Source organism: Mus musculus, chromosome 2 (genome assembly GCF_000001635.26).
Source record: "Mus musculus strain C57BL/6J chromosome 2, GRCm38.p6 C57BL/6J".
Taxonomy (NCBI): Eukaryota; Metazoa; Chordata; class Mammalia; order Rodentia; family Muridae; genus Mus; species Mus musculus.
This window is the reverse complement of record NC_000068.7, coordinates 159,123,417-159,140,239: the sequence shown is the minus strand read 5'-3', so window position 1 is coordinate 159,140,239 and position 16,823 is coordinate 159,123,417. Positions and strand designations below refer to the sequence as shown.

Below are 16,823 nucleotides of genomic sequence, written 5' to 3'. Positions count from 1 at the left end.
AGCCTTCTGGCTTTCCCACTTTCATGCCCTTAGGGATGTCTCACCTGCAACCCCAAAATGAGGGCCACCTCTACCCTGCTGCCCAGGCAAGGTGCAGGGCTTGTTCTCCCAAGTGTTGCAGACAGTGAGGGGCATGGCCACTTCTTCAACTCTCATGACCCCAGGGCCAACTCTACTTCTTGCCATAGACAGCAAGAGACAAGGTAGGGAAGAAGGGTGCCTTTCCCTCATGTGTGCCACTGCCCAACAGACAAGAGGCAGGGCCAAGTCTCCCTTAGGGCTGCTCGCTCTCAACACCCACATCCAGGACCAGCACTACTGTGCTGCACATGCAGAGCCTGCTCTTCCAAGTGCTGCAGCAAATGTGGGGTAGGGCCAGCTCTCCTGTTCTGATGACCTCAGGGCAAGCTCTCCTGCCTGTCCTAGGTTGCAAGGTAGGGACGGGGGGAGATCATCTCTCTTTCACCCATGTCACCACACAACGAAAGTGGTAGGGCCAGCTCTCCCATGTCCATGCCCTTTCCCTTTGGGCCTGCTCACCTATGTATTCTGCCATCAGGGTCAGATCTACTATGCTGCCCAGATGAGGTGCAGGACCCACTGCAGCAGGCTAGGGGTGGAGTCAGCTCTTGTGCTTTCATGACCCCCAGGCCTGGGTGTTGTCTGATGGTAGTTGTCTCAGGCTAGCTCCCTATCCAGACATCCTGGTGCTGAACTGGTGGTCATCTCAGACTCACTTTTTCAGGGAATGTTAGGCCACTTATCATTCAGATGTACATAAGTCAGAACACTAAACATAGAAATAGTCTCTGTCCTCTCTGCCACCTACTGATTCACATGTGACACAGCAGCCACACTTGTAAGGCTTCTAGGGGCAAGGTATGCAACTTTCTTAAAGAGAAGATAACCTCTCTGACATAGAAATAAAAGAAATAAAATCAGATCTAAACCTCAATGTTCAACAAGACCCTAGAACAGACAATTAGAATAGGGAGACACGTTCAGCTCATCAGTAGAGTACAGAGAGGTCCTGATGGTGCTTGGCTGAGTGAAGAGAACAGCGAGGAGTATCAGCATGTTTTTATTCATAGACAGGAGACTGGAACGAGAAAAGGCCATCGGGTGAGAAAAAGCTTAGCTATGTCAAGACTCATAAGGAAAGTGATCATGGGTGGAACAAAGATGAGAGCAAGTCAGGACAAACGTGAAGCAATGATATACAGAACACTGTGGAGTACAGAAGGAATGCTAACTTCTATTTTATTATTCACTTTACATCCCAATCACTGCTCCCCTCCCACAATTCCTCCTCCACCCCCTCCCCTTCTCTTCTGAGAGGGTAGACACACACACACACATACACACACACACACACACACACACACACACACACACACACACCGGTATACCCCTACCCTGGCACATCAAATCTCTGTGAGGCTAGGCGCATCCCCTCCCACTAAGGCCAGACAAGGCAGCCCAGCTAGAAGAACATGTCCCACATACAGACAACTGCCTTTGGAATAGCCACCACTCCAGTTGTTTGAGACCCACATGAAGACTGAACTGTCCATTTGCCACATATGTGCAGGGAGGCCTAGGTCCAGACCATGTATGTTCTTTGGTTGGTGGTTCAGTCTTTGAAAGTCCAAAGGGTCCAGGTTAGTTGACTCTGTTGGTCTTCCTGTAGAGTTCATATCTCCTCTGGGATCCTCAAAATCCTTCCCCCAACTCTTCCATAAGAATCCCCAACCTCCGTCCACTGTTTGGCTCTGGGTCTCTGCACCATCTGAATCAGCTGCTGTGTGGAGCCTCTCAGAGGACGGCCATGTTAGACTCCATCTGCAGGCATAACAAAATATCATTAATAGTGTCGGGGATTGGTGCTTGCCCATGGGATGGTTCTCTAGTTGTATCTGTTGTTGCTTGGCTATTCCCTCAGTCTCTGCTTCAGGACGCTGCTTTTAATCAAGTATAACAAGAAACTATGGAAAGGTTTTTAGTAAACTAACAATACAATTTGGTTTAAGAATTTAAGGATATCTCCCAGAGGAGACTATAATGTAATAATTACCATAAAATCCTTGAAAGTCTGTATGGAAGAGGGGATGAGTGTATTCAACAAAACCCACTAAGTCTAAAGTGATAGCAAAGCAGATTCCAGGTTTACCTTGTAATGATCAGAGATGGCACATAGTGAACTGAACTGCCTCTGATTCAAATAATCACACTTCCACTCGGAGTATGTGTCCATCTGCTAGCTACAGCTGCGTAGCAAACTCTCTCTAGACTAAGCATCTGAACATTACAACCAATTTCTTTTGAATCGAAGGATTATCTCAGTGATTCGACTCATCTGGGCTTGGTTGGATTGATACTGACTGGGTACACAGCATGTATCTTACTGTAGAATTGCTAAAAACTCATTTTTGATGTTGCTGTGACCACCTGAAAGAGCAACTGAAATAAAGGAATCATTTTGTTTAGGCCATGGCTTCAATGTTCCAATCTACAGTAGACGAGCCCCATGTTTCTGGGATTGTCATAAGTACTACATTAAGACAGAAGGCAGTGTTGAGAAGGTTGCTTATCCCATGGTAGGCAGGAAACATAGAGCATGGCAGGGAGAGATGAAAGGAGGAAGAGAAAGAGGAAGAAGAGGAGGAAGAAGAAGATGAAGAAGGAGGAGGGAACCAAGAACAATGTCTAACTTTAAAAAAAACCCCATTGACCTATTTCCTCCAGTTAAGCATGTGTCTCAACAAATAGTTCAGCAAAGTAGAGACCAGGCATTTAACACGCTGACCCAGGAAGCATTTCTATTCCAGTCTCAATGGATGGCTAGTCTAAACTTCCCTTGATTTCAGCAATTCAGCTATTTTCTGTGTGGTCATATATCCTTCAGGAGGATATCATGGCTTTTCATTGACAATACAGAAAAGCAAAGGAGAAAGTGAAAATTCACAAATCTTTCCCACACTTTCCTTAAGCCTATTAACACCTTTATTGGCCAAAGAAAGTCACATGGCCAAACCTAGAGACAGTAGAAGGGGCTATAGAGTGTGAAGGGCACAGATCCAGAGAGGCCATTAACTGGGGCTATCAATACACTCAACTTACCACATGTACATTAGAGAAGTAGAAGGTTCACTTATGAGAGAGGTGTGTCGCGATGATTAATTTTGATTGTCAACTTAATGGGATTTAGAATCACCTAGGAGACAAACCTCTGGCATGTTCCTAACAGGTTTAACAGAAGTTAGAAGAGCCACTCTGAATGTGGGGCATCATTCAGTGGACTGAGTTCCAGACTGAATTAAAAGGAGAAAACACTCACCACTCTACTTCCTCATTACAGCTACAACAGAAGCAGCTGCCCCACACTCCTACCAATACAAGCTAGGGTTATCACCAACATTACATCCAGGCTATGATGGATGGTTTCCAAAAGACTACGAGGCAAAAATAAACCCTTTCTTCTTTGCACTTTTTTGGATGGGTGTTTTGCTATAGCAGCAAGACAAGTATCAAAACTGAGCATACAGAATATATTACAATAAGTGGTTTTATAAGGCCTGTTACAACTTACAGTTTGAGTAATGAGAACACATAAGGCGCTGAGCATGAGATGCTAAGTGGAGAGAAAGAGGCACAGAGAGCCTGTGCCCATCACTGCAGACTTTTGCTTTTCTAAGGCATGCATGTTTCTTTCCAGGGAATTGAAGAAAAGTCTATCCCCAGGATTGGGCCCACTTGCTTCCTGAAGGGAGCAACAACCCAGAGTCTACTCCTCTTCTTTCCCTAGCAGTTACTCCTTCCATTTCCCTGACAGCTTCAGCCTAAGGCAACATTATAGGGCTCAGGGATGGCTTCCTTGTGTTTGGTTCCAACCCCACCTCCTTACTCAAGCCATTGGATCATCTTACGGCAAAGATATTAACAGTAGGGGAAAGGCTGTGTAAGGAAACCACTCTGCTCCAGATGGAAGCTCATTTCTAAATAAAGATATTAACTCATAAAGATGAGGGTGAGGATTTGGGTCTAACTGGAACTGACTTATAGAAATGGAGAGAATTAAACACATGCACACTTATTCATGCATTCACATAAAGTATGTAGAATTCAGATTGTAAAATAGCAGAAATATTGAAAATATAAAACCAGCTACAACTATAACTGCAAATAAAGATAACATCTTGCTAGCAAATGTGAGCTATAAAAATTCCACATTTTTGTGATCTAGTGAAGGACAAGATAGATTTCCAGAGCTTCATACAGAAATAGGGATATCCACACAATTTCCATACACATGAAACGTGAAACCTAAATAAACATCCACCTTCTCATTCACTCATATAATACAACACACACACACACACACACACACACACCAACACTAGTACATACGCATACACTAGCACAGCCATCAGTATGTTTATACAAACATACTCATAAAAATTCAAAGCTGTAGATCCAGTCTTCTGCTTATTTGCTTCTTATGATACTGGGAACTGACCCTAGGACCTAACACATGTGAGGTAAATGCTCTAGGACTGAGCTACATTCTCTAGTCCAATCTAGATATTATCATGGTGATATCAGTGGATGCATATTTACAGATATATGCAACAAAGCATGGTTGAAAACGTTAGCATAAGCTTTTATACACATACACTGGCACAAACATGCAGCTACATGAGTATACACATAGCCAAAATGAGAGCACATGTTATTCATTAACGTGTGATCAGATAAACACAACCACAAAGAAACAGAACACATACATTGTAGCACCTCCATATATATAAACACATGTCCACATGTACAGGTATCCATTCACATAGGCACTCTATGTAGCTGTAGGTGATCTGCTAGGCACCTGCCTCTCTGACTAACTCACTGTCTCCTCTTCTGTCAACTCTCTTCACAGTCCAGGAAATCCTAAATTCTCTCTATTCACCACCCTTGAAATTCTACTCCCCGTGCTCTTCCCATGGTGGGCTCTCTCAAAGCCTTCAGGGACTAAGGTTGAAAGCCTCCTCCTCAATGCTGCCATTTCAACTGTGTTGAGTACACGCCAGTCACTTACCATCTGCATCGTATATCTTGGGTTGTAATGGCCTTACTTCCATTGTGAAAAAACATGCTGCTATAGAATACAGCTTGTTATCTCTTCTTCCTCCCGTATCTGCATCACTATTTTATGTCCTGAGTCTAACAGTTGTCTATCAAACAGTGATACTCAATAACTACATATTACATACACAAATATCCACAGTGAATGTCTGAGAAATGGTACCAAATCACAGCAGTGTTATTCTCCTTCGGAACTAATATTTTGGGTTATGTATGTATGTATTCTTACCTCACAGTCACTGACAACAGGTCTGTTGTGCAAACAAATTGATCTACTGTCTTGGGGTTCTTCGATGGAGGTGGGGGAAAAAAAAGCCTTAGGAACAGAGATGCAGACATTGGCATATGGAAGTCAGTAAGCATCAAAAGGTCAAGGTGAGGCAGGGCAACAACCATATCTGCTATCAACCTCCAAGATGGATTATACTAACTGCTAAGGACCAACAGAGCACAGGATATGAGAAAGGATACCATCTTGGTGACTTGGAAGAGCCAGGTAATACAAGTTTTTACTTGGCAATAATATTGCTAAAGGAAAGTGAACCTGGAGATACATTGGGAAGTCAGTGACAATGCCAACATCTAAGCCAAGTGGATGAAGCCTCCATACCCAGTCTTTAGATAGTGTGAGCCCAAGATGAACCAATCTCGGGAGAGAGAGCTGCTAAAGATGTGACATCAACTCTTGGAAAGTCCCAGGACCTTTGGAATAGAAGGCTCACCAGCTTGCAAGATGAGCAGACTTGTGGTTGGGGGGGGGGGGTGTTCAGAAAACAGCTAAGCCTTTGAAATACATGTGCAGAGCAAGAGGCGTTTGGGGATGGAAAATGTGACGGGCCGAGCTAGTCTTCTGCAGACACAGTCTGCATGTGAAACAAATGACGAGAGCAGACAGCTGGATTCTCCCTGGTTGTTCCCCGTCCTCTCACCACTTCCTCTGCCTCTGACCCTCATGCGCATGTCAAGTAGAGAGTCACAATTTAAAAATAGGAATGGAATAGCTGTCACCAAAGGCATAGACTAGGTCCTCTTCAGGAACAGCCTGTATTTACAAACTGAACAATTGAAAATGCCAAGCTCCTGCTGGGATGCTTTGGTGGGTGGCATTCACTTTAGAAGGTTCTTCTGCCCATTTTGGCTCACCATGTATAAGAACACCACACTAACCCACACTGTAAACTCACGTTTCATAAAAGCTTACAGCTCAAGCTCATTGGCTTCAGTTACTGGGTAGAGTGAGTGCTTTGACACATGAAGTTTGGGCATTGTAGCTAAGTGTCTCAGACCTATGGTCCAGTTTCTACCACCAGCATACCTGTTGCTAATCCAGCAAAGCCCTCAGGACAGGAGTTTGGAGTCAGCAAATCTCAAAGCATTCTGGCACCAGGAGGACCTAGGAACCTGCAAAAATAAAAAATGTAAGGGACCACCCTAAGCCTGGCAAAGCTGAAGAAACAATAGTCTCTAGAGTGACAAGAAGCCCCTCTCCCAGCTTTCCACTTCTTCATCCCTCTATCACTCTCAAACACTGCTTCCATTGTAGGAGATCTGGGTGGTCAGGACCTGTCATATCTCCGAAGTCATTAAATTCCGAATACTATACATGAATCATACGGCCTTTGCTACAGTGGAAAAGAAAACTTGACGAGTCTGGGGATAAGACTGCCACCTTTCCAATACACTGGTGACAGTTCTCTGGTTTGCACATATCAGGCAAAGACCTGAACTTTGTGAAGTGAAGGTAATTAGTCACTTTCCCACAACTGTGTAAGTTCTTAGCTTAGTGGTTGGTGGTTTTATTTTCAGATTAAACAATTAATAGCAATAATGGGCATATAAAATGTGTACATACTGAGCAATAAATTTACATAGACCCAAATAATTACTAGCCTGGTCAGTCAGTAATTGGCACAACTTGGCACTTTCTCCCAAGTCCTCTGTGACTACTGACAACTGTTTTGTGTATTTTGCTATTCATTAGATTTACCTGATATAAACCTCATCTGGCGAGGTCTTGGGCTACCTTTCAGTCAGTACTATGATGCATATAGCAAATACCTCTTCCTCACCAACAAACACTTGCTACATAAGATTGTGACTCCAATTTGCATCTTAACCATGAATAATGACATTAATCATATTTTTTCATTTCTGTTGATTGTTTGAATATCCTCTATAAAGAACCTGTTCAAATTTTATGTCCATTTTCTATTGAGCTACCTATGATTTTATTGATTTATAGAAGTGCTTTCTACATATTGTAGACATAAATGTTCTCTTGTTTCGTCTATTTTCCTGCAAAAAAAATTTTTTTTCATTCTTTACGGCTGGATAAAACTCCATTGTGTGGGTATTCTATATACTCTTTTTCCTGTATTCCTCATCCATCAAGTACCTAGACTGACTGTACAACTTGGATATTGTGTAGAGTAGAGTAACAAACACAGGTGTATAGGTATCTGTGTTGTCAAGTGACTTAGATTCTTTGTGTAAATGAGCAGGAGTGGTGGGTCTGAATCACGTGATTGTTACAGTTTTAGTTCTTTGAGAAATGTTCATACTGATTGATTCCCACTGTGGTTTGCTCATTCACATTCCCACCAGTAAGGAGAGAGAGTGCTGCTTTTCCTTCCAGATGTGTGCAGATCTTTGTTGTTTGTAGTTCTCTTGATGATAACCACTGTGACTCAGGTTAAGATGGGATGTGATTCGTCACTGTGGACTTCCCTCTTAGAACTGTCCTTGCTGCCTCCCACAGAGCCTAGAAAGTGATGTCTTCACTTCACTCAACTTCAAGGAGGTTTCCGTTTCCCTGTTAGATTTCTGCAATGACTTTCTAACCATTCAAAAGCCTATTGTCCAGTCTCCAGGTGTTTGTACTGTTGACTCCCGCTCCTTTTAACACAACTGTAGCCATTTTGCATTCAGTCTTTCTTTGCTCATAAGGTGAATTAAGTTCAGGTTCTCAGACTCCACTTCCCAGAAGTAATTACCCATAGCTGGCACTGAGAAACTCTCCTAAAAGGTTATAACACTATAATTGCATTCCTTATGCTCTGTTATCTCAGTGCGCTGAAACTTCTCTGTTCACCACCCGTCTGTACATCCCTCTTGCTGCACTCAGGACCAATTTGTAGATTGCCATCTGTAAGCAGGTGAGGACAGGTGAAAGATAAGGCTAGAGCCTGTGATTCGGCAGTGGAAAAGGAAGGCAGGCTGAGAGTTTTAGAGATAGGACAGAGAGAGGCAGGGAGACAACAAGGAGACAGGGATGAGAGAAAAATGGAGGAAGAAGACAAACTGGATCCACGTGGCTTGAAATAGCCATGGGTAGCTATGAGAATCATAGAAGAACAATAGAATAATGTAGGGTACATTTGCCCCATCTAGGCGTGCAGCTTGTGTTTGCATCAATTGAGTTTTGGGTTCTTTGTGTTGGCATTTTGGGGGTTGAGAATTTACTGATATAAATCTGACTGATAAATTAAAAGCCTCTAGAGTTCTGATTTTACTAGGTTATGGGGGATTTGTGACAGCTACCCACAGTGGGGCAGATGGCTGGCTGGGAAGATACAAGTAGTTTGGAGGCAGAGGAACTGCGGAGAAACAGGGAAGATGGAGGGTTGCAGCCTCCAATGGGGGAGAGGAGACAGCGTTACTGGAGCGTAGCCGGTATTAGTGTGGATTGTTTTTTTAATCATTACACGCAACACTAATTAGCTTAAAGGTTATCTGATAATACTTTGTCTAGTTAGCTAAAATTAGTACTGCCTCCACCCTTGCCTTCTGAACTTCTGGACTTGATTTTTCCTATAAAAAGCCTGCTCTTAGAACAGACTGGTACCACAGTTAGACTCATGAGTCCTTTTTTTTCTGGTCCTAGTCAATCAATCTTGGGGTGTACATTCAATACACTATTCTTGTTTAACTGAGATTGTGTTCTTATGGTTTGTGTGGTGATTCCCGAACCCCAACATGTATATCTTCTCTACTTTCTCTTGCTATTGATTTGTCTTCCCCCTCCATTATGATCTAAAAAGAACAAGAAATTAACTTTATTTGATTCTTAAGGTTTATGTTATAAGGTATAATGTGAGCTATGTTTGAGAAAATCCATGGGCTACTAAAAGAGGTGGCTATTCCATAGCTGTTGGGTGGAGCATTCTGAGGAGATCAGTTAAGTCAATTTGATTTGTGCTTCAGTTTTAACTCTGAAGGTCCTTTGTTAATGTTTTGTCTTTATCTATCTGTTGGTGAAGGTGAGACATTAAAATCCCCCTCTGTTATTCCACGTGGTCCTTTGCGTCTCTTTTTGTCAGTAGAGTTGTTTTGGGAAGTTGAGTGCATGAAGTGCATATGTATCATGTTTTCATGGTGGACTTCTCATCCGTCTTGTCTTCTTTATCATCTCTCTTGCATAATTTTGGCTTGAAGTCTATTTGTTATCTCTGAGTACAGCTACTCCACCCTGCCTCAGGTTCTAGTCAAACAGTACAACATTTTCCATCCTTTCACTTTCAGTATGTGTATGTCTTTGCCAGTAAGATGTGTTTCCTAAAAGACAACAAGCAACTAGGTAGTGTTTCTAATCCAATCATACTTCACCTTCTGATGAGAGAATTTAAACCTTTTATATTTAGGGTTATCAGAGAGAGAGATTTAACTACTCCTGTAATGGGGGGGGGGGTCCCTGATTGATTTGAATGCTGCTCTTTTCTTTCTTCTTTATTCATCTTAGGAGAGTTTAATGCATGGAGAACACAAATTGGACTTGATGGTTATTTGAAAGAAAAAGGACACAAGATTATGTAGATTTGAGGCTGTGTGAGGGAAGTTGGAGGAGGTGGTGAACATAATAAAAAACACATCACACAAAATTCTTAAAGAACTAATAAATTCTTTTTCTAAAAAAGAAACATTCCCCCGTCTCAAAAAACCAAAAAAAAAAAAAGAAACATCCCCAACATAGGGAAAAGTAAAATAAACTAGGATGACTCTGGGATACACTGTGAATTTTAAATTATTAAAGGTGAAAGTCTTATTAGTTAGGTAATAGAAGAAAGGTATGGAATGGGGAAACAAGAAGAAAGGAATATTAGATGAAGATGTAAAAAATAACAGTGAGGAAGGGCAATGAAACAAGCTCAGAACAGGATGAGACGATAAGGGAAAGGAAAGGAACGCTCACTATTTCTTCCTAAGAGGGTTGAAGATGCTTTGGGTTTTGGTTTTGTTTTAGATTCTTTTTAATTGGGATCCTTTATTATCTTTGACAGTTTCCCACATGAATGCATATATTGTGATCACCCCAATTCCCTGTATTTCTCCCCTCCCACTTCTTCTGACCTCCTTCTTCTCAACACACCTTTGTGTGTGTGTGCAGGTCTGTGCATGATTGCAATGGCATGCTGTATCCAGGAGACCTTTTGCTGAAATACCCCTCTCCTTCCTCAGGGGTTGCTCTTCGACTGCTCCTCCTTCGTAGAAGAACTTCCTATGCAGAAGCCTGATCATCTGCACACCATAGTGCGGGACCAGATGGTAACTACACAAGGAGGATGTCTGCACCAAGTGTCTCCAGGGCTCTGAGAGTGTAGAACTGCACTTCCAGGATGAGGCAGGGGCGCTGAATGATTCTGTGTGTCCTTGCCATGCAAATCTCAGGGCTATTCATATTGCTCTGCCTTGCGCTCACATGGCTGGTCTCTTTTCTCTCCCCCAAAGAAAATGCAATTGGATTGCATTTGCAGCATGGACAGCACTCGTGTGCCCATAACTCTGCACCCAAGTCACAGCCAGTGGCTTAGGCACAAATGATTTTCCATTTGGAAATGGGGAGGCCTGTGGGCATGGAGACATTAAAATGCATCCCTACGAATGGCTAGGGTGGGGTAGGGGACTCTTCCAGTATCTGTTTCTTATGTAAGCAACTAATGTCCTGTCTCAAGCTATGCTTTTTGCAGAATGCCAAGTTGCTCCCATGATGCTCATACGGGTTTGCTTTTGCTTTTACTTAAAGCCCCACTGGACACTCCTTCCTAGAATTTTGCCTAGCACCCTGAGTCAGGATGTCCTGTTTCATTTATACATCCGAAGCTCAGCACCTCTGGGTCTCACCAGGTCTCTGATGTTTACTGTTGCACTCTGATGCCATTCACAGCCCGTCTCTCCCTATGGCCCTATATCTGATGTCTTCCTTCAGATTCAAGCACATGACGGAAGGTTCCGTGTGCTGTAAGTTGACTATCACCCCTCTTCTGTTACCCTTATTATATGTCACTTGGATTAATTTGATTTTTCTCTTTATAGTCTGTACATCTATATGAAGAAATTGATCAATAATTAATGTAATGTTTTTGTTAAAAGGATTTCTACTCTTATATTACCTTTGATTTTCTATTTCTTTTAAGTCTACATAATATTAATATTATTTCTTCTATAACTTTTAAAATTTAGCCAATGAAGGGGTTTGCATACTGTGTTAAATTCCAGTTAAAATATTTTTATTATTATCTGACTATTCAAATAGTCTCTTTTTAGGTCAATTTTGATAAATTACATTTTTCTCAGAATTTACATAATTTTAACTATTTTAAAATAAATATATTGGCATAAATCATGGCATTCTCTCCACTATGTCCATATCATGTGTTCTAATTTACTTTTACCCATTATTATATTGGAACTGGAATTTCATCTAATTTCCTTTTGATGAATCTTTCTACAGATTTACCTTATTCATTTGTCTTTCAAAGGCTCAATTCTGGCTTTAAGTTTTTATTGCATATTTGTTGTGACATTAATTTCCAATCTTTTATTTTGTCTGCAGTACATTCTGGGCCTAGTCTGGGTTTTTCAAACTCCTTGAAGTGAAGATATAGACCATTAATGTCTCAATTTCTTCTTTATGAAAATAAGGATGGGGGGGCTACTCACCTCCTTCTCACAGCTTCATCTGCAATCCCAATGTTTCTAGTATTAGTCAATCCGATCCAGTTTATTCTTTCATTTGTACTAGATTTCCAATTGTTTTAGAATTTCTGATTTTATTTTTGTTATTTAGTTCTGAGTTAATTCCAGGATGCCAGAGGACAGAAACTGAACAGTTTTGGTGTGTTGTATTTGACAAAACTTGATTTCTGCCTCCAAACATAATCAGTTTTATGTGAGTCTACATACAATTTCAGTATGCATTGTCAGTAAGTGTTCTACTAATATTTAATTAGTTTTTAATTAAATCAAGTTTGTTTAATTATGTATATTGGGCTAATTGTTGTGTATAGTAACCAGATCTTCACTGTCATTGATTTTAACTTATTGTGTGTGATATATTTGCATGTGTATATATGTATGTACATGTGTGCATTTGTGTGTGTGTGCATGCATGCACATGTGTATATGTATCCATCGTACCACAGCATGAATGCAGGGGTCAGAGAACAACCTCATGTCCATCCTCCCTGTCCACATTATTTTGCTGTTCACAGGTATATACAGCAGGATAGCTAGCACATGAACTTCCAGCAATTCTCCTATCTCCATGTCTAACTGCATAGGAATACTGGGTTCATAGATATGTGTGCCTGTGCCCAGTTCTGTACATGTGTTATGAACTCATACTTGGGTCCTCATACCCACACAGCAAAAGCCACCACCCCAGCCTCACTCTGTCTTGCCATGTGTAATTCTCTCAGCTCAAAGATTATACTAAAGTCACCCACTACAGATGTGAGTTTATTTATTTGATGTTTTAGGTTATTGAGTGCATGTGAATTTACGTTGTTACATCTTCCTGATGTAGTGACCTTCTGCCGTTATGAAATGTCTACCTTTAAAACTCTGGCAATGCTACTTTGCATAAAACGAACTTCTTTCTGATGTAAGGATAATTATATAGTCATTTTCTGGATTTAATTTATATATGCCCTCATATTTGAAGGGAATATTTACAAGGAGATGTATTTTTAATCAAAATATTTATCTTTACCTATAGAATTTATGTCATGTACATTTAATAAAACCACTGTTGTTTTTGGGCTTGAACCCACCACTTTAATATTTGTCTTCAATTGCCTCATCCCTTCTACATTTCTTTACCTTTTGCTTTAGGAAGCTTAGGATTAACCACATATTGTTTACTATTCCACTATCCACTTGATTACTTTTTTTTTTTTAGCTATATGCCTTTTAAAATATATTCTGAAAGTTAAAAAAAAAAATCCAACACTTCCAAGCTATCAAGAGAACCCCTGAAGATTTTGCTTTAGTTTTATTTCACCTGTTTTACTGTCACGATGTATTGACCCTTGCTTTGGGTTGCCTGTGCACATTTAGCTGTGCCTCTGCACTACTCACCATTCCCACATTTTCATCTGGGATCATTGTCCTTTGACCTAAAGAACTTCCTCTACCATTTTCCTTTCTGAAAGTCCAGGACACAAATTATTTTGTTTTGTTTCCTTGAGATGTATTTATTTCACCTCTACTTTTAAAGAGGATTTGGAGGGCAAACAGTTCTAAGTTGGTTGCTGTTCTTCTTAATAACACTTAAATTATTGTCACGTCATGTTCTGTTTTACATAATTTCTGTTAGAAAGATATCTCCAAGTGCTCTTCCTGCACCATGAAAGGCAGAGAACTGCTACCTTTAGGTGCTTTACAAAATTTTCTCTGCCAATTTGACTTTCAACAGTTTTACTGTGATGAACCAGATGGACCTCACTTTGGTTCAACTTTTGGGTTCATTATGTATGTTTGTGTCTTTCAAATTTAGAAAATCTTGGCAACTGAGCTCCTTGAATGATGATTCTAGTATTCTGTTCCATTTTCTCTTCTCAGCTTGTAGAATTTAATTGAGCATGTACATTAATTCTGTTTCAGATGACTTCTATACATTTCCATAGTTTCCATGAGAGGATTGTCTTAACAAGAGCAAGGCTGACTCCACAACAGGCTGCAAACTGGCAGTTTGGGAGACTAAGTTTCTGTTTCCTAGAACTGGAAAAGTCCAAAGCAAGTCAATTCTAGAAAAAAAAGCACTCCTCACAGGCAGCCAATCAGGAAGCTGCCCTGCCATCTAGCCTGAGCCAACCTCATGGGGAGCCAATTAGGAGCTGTAGAAGATACTCCACCCCTAGCTTGAGCCAAGTAAAGTTAATCAACAAAAGTCCCGTAAGTCCCCTAGACTCTTAACCAATTACAAAGTCACCCATACCCTTGGAGATAGAGCCAACCAATCAAGCAAAAGAAACATAAAAGTCACCCACTCCTACCCTAACACTCTTTAAATTGACCCTGCACATCTCTGTCTTCCATCCTAATGTATGATGGACCCCTGCATGCAGGTTCTCTGAAGAATAAATGCTCTTTGCTGTTGCATACTATTGAAGTCTGGGGTATCATTCTTTGCAAATTGTGGATCCTTACAGCATTCTTTACCTTTCCTTGATTTAGTTCATTCCCCTGGCTCTCATCTGTGTCCATTCTGGTACCTTAACATGATATAATATTTCTATTCCTTTTTGATAACTTCCTATGTACAATGTATTTCAAGCCAATTCACCTCCCAAACCCTCTTCCTAACTCCTTCCTGATTCACCTACACTCCCTCATCGCAAGTCTGCTGTTTGTTTGTTTCTTTGTTTGTTTGTTTGCTTGCTTGCTTGCTTGATTGATTGATTGATGGTTTGTTTGAGTCTGTGTCTCACTATATAGCCCTAAGTGTTCTGGAACTCACCAGATAAGTAGGTAGGTAGGTAGGTAAGTAGGTAGGTAGGTAGGTAGGTAAGTAGGTAGGTAGGTAGGTAGGTAGGTAGGTAGACAGACAGGCAGACAGACAGACAGGCAGACAGACAGACAGGCAGACAGATCAAGTGGCATTAAACTCACAGAGATCCACCTACACCAAGGGCTGGGGTTAAAGGATTTCTTTTCCTACTACAACAGATGGTGAGATATCCCCCAGCACTGAGTGATGGTGGAAGCTTTAAGAGGTCATTGAGTCATGAGGATCAAACCTCAAGAGGAGATTAATGTCTTTCTCATGTAAATGAATTTCATTTTGAGTCAAGATTAGTTACCTCCAAGGTAGGTGGACCCACTCTTTTCTCCTCCTCCTCTTTTGCTGACATCTGCTTCTTTTCTACTTTTCCACCAAGAGACCCTTACCCAAAGTAACAAGATGTAGATAGATAGATAGATAGATAGATAGATAGATAGATAGATAGAGATAGAGAGAGAAAGAGAGAGAGAGAGAGAGGGAGAGAGAGAGAGAGAGCCACGTGATCTTGTTCTGGTCTAGAACAAACTTTTTTTTATAAATTATGAAGCCTTGAGTGTCCTGCTATAGCTTAGAAAGTGGGCTAAAACAGCACCGTTTTATCAGTTTGATGATGAAATTCTAATTACGATGTAGAATATGTTTATTCGATATCTTTCTTTCTGCCTTCCTGCAATTAAGACACCTAGGTAGGTGTGTTAAAAGCATGGAGATTAAAAATTTATAAAGCACAGTTTCAAGATGCTTACAATGCAGTTGTACACAGATCTAGAAGAGGAGAAACATTGCAACATTACAGATTGTGAAATGGGAATATAGACAATGGGCTTTACTAAGAGTATAGTGACCAAACCATATGTTAAATAAGTATTGGTTTCAAAAGCATGAACTAGAACTGGTGATGCAGGCTTGTAATCCCAACTACCTAGAGGACTGACACAGAAGTATCATAGAGCAAAGGCTGGTGTAGCAAAACTGTGTGTTAAAATTAAAGCATTTTAATAGAACTTGGTGGTCAAGTATTATGTAGCATTTACAAACCCCTAGATTTGATCTGGGGTGGGGGGTGGTGTTATCTATTGACGTGTGTGTGTGTGTGTGTGTGTGTGTGTGTGTGTATGTAGGATGCCCAGAGCATCCTGATATTGGCAGGAATAGGATCACTCCCCCTTGCCCTGGGCCCTCATGTCCCATGGCACATAGCCCTGCATCTCCACCTTTGCCCCCCCCCCCCCAGAGGTGGTCATGTAGCCAGGTAGTCAAGTTAAATGCTCCCTCCTCTTACAAAGTCATATCTGGCAGCACTTGGGATTCCTTCTTATGCAAATGAGATACCCCCAGTGCCCTGGCCCTGTACATTCACCTCAAAGCCCCTAACCACCCACCAAAAGTTTAAGTAGCCTTTGTGGCACCCACTCCCCATTAAACAAGTTGTCTCCATGAACCTGTCTCCCAAAAGACAGTTCTGGAGATCTCTTCCATTCTGGGCTGTCCCTGCCTCTCTTCCCTTCTCAGGATCTGCCAATCAAGATCAGAGGCTCATCAAGCATCTGGTCACAACTACCAGCAGGGAAGTGGAGCCTGATCCAGGGTAACCTTGAGAGCAGTAACAACTACTATGCAAGCAAACATCTTCATGTCTCTAAGTCTGTCTCTTCACCTCCAAAATAACTATAACAATAGAACTACACTGGATAACTCTGAGTAATATTGAATTACTATATGGTCAGAGTCTTAAAATCATGCTTCTCTCAGAGCAGACATTTAATAAATTATTCCTCCCACTGTCATCAGTTCTACTGAGCCACAGGATGGCAGTTTACACAAAGTAAAAGACTTTACGCTGACTGAGTAGCTCATGGTCAACATTGGCTAAATACTTCACATAAATTTCATCTCAAAAATAAAA

The 16,823-nt window shown here is 41.2% G+C and overlaps 1 non-coding gene across 1 annotated transcript; it reads right to left on the bottom strand.

Annotated features, from left to right (window-relative positions):
- Positions 1–747: 747 nt before the first annotated feature.
- On the bottom strand, positions 748–879 carry Gm25090. The gene has a single exon (XR_003954215.1). It is a non-coding gene; the product is annotated as a small nucleolar RNA SNORA17 (small nucleolar RNA).
- Between the last annotated feature and the right edge of the window lie 15,944 nt (positions 880–16,823).